The sequence below is a fragment of the Fragaria vesca genome, linkage group LG2, assembly GCF_000184155.1.
Source record: "Fragaria vesca subsp. vesca linkage group LG2, FraVesHawaii_1.0, whole genome shotgun sequence".
NCBI classification, from domain to species: Eukaryota; Viridiplantae; Streptophyta; class Magnoliopsida; order Rosales; family Rosaceae; genus Fragaria; species Fragaria vesca.
Window position 1 is genome coordinate 17,940,968 of NC_020492.1, and position 1,002 is coordinate 17,941,969.

Here is a 1,002-nt window from a genome sequence, read left to right on the forward strand (position 1 = left end):
GGATTTCGAATTTGAATTCCTGGTAGAATTTGTATATGAATACAAAAGTTGTATATCTTTCACATATTTTCGTATTTAGATATACGGGTTAAACCTGATTTTTCTTTCCTTGCAAAAAAGAGACAACTGATAATAAGGTGGCACCTTCACTTACGTAGTAGAAATTATATTCATCCTTGAGTCATTCGGTAGCATGTTCTCCTAAAAATTTCATCAAACTTAATTTTGATGGGTGGGTTCGTAGCAATCACTTGGTTGCTAGCTTGTTGCTGGGTTTGTCATTAGAAATTACAATGGAGAGTCTATTGTTGTATGCACTAGAAAGGTACAGTTCTTATAGTTGAGTGCATGTGCAGTGTTGTTTGTGAAGATCTTTATCATACAGTCATTACGCCAGATAATGCATCACACGACAGGGAAAAAACGTCGTCTGATAAAGGTCAAATCCGTTGTTAATTCGATCGTCGTCTGATCAACATGTCACACAACGGCTAAAAAGAGCTTGTCTGACTAACTGATACACAACGCTACAATAAAAACCATTGTGTGATTCTCAGCAGATATCATCGACAGCTACCGACACATATCGAGCTGTTTCTCGGCATGTGTCAGCATCTTTCGATAATATATGCCGAGAATCACACAACAGCTTTTCTTGTGAAAACCATTGTGTGATTGTCAACTCACACAACTATTTCTTTTCAAGAGTTGTTGTGTGAATATTGACAAATTTCATCGACATATGTCGAGATCATTCCGCGTTGCCGTCGACAATATCTGTCGACATTCACACAATAGCTTTTTGGTTAAAATTGTAGTGTGATATGATATTCACACAACACCTTTATTAATTTTTTTTGTTGTGTGATTGTTAAGAAGAACACATGTTTGTTCCGCATTACCATTGTGTGAATCAATACTCACACAACGCTACATTCCAAGAGAATTAGTTGTAGAATCATTTATTTAGACAACGTTGGATTGTCATTAACCTGTTGTATG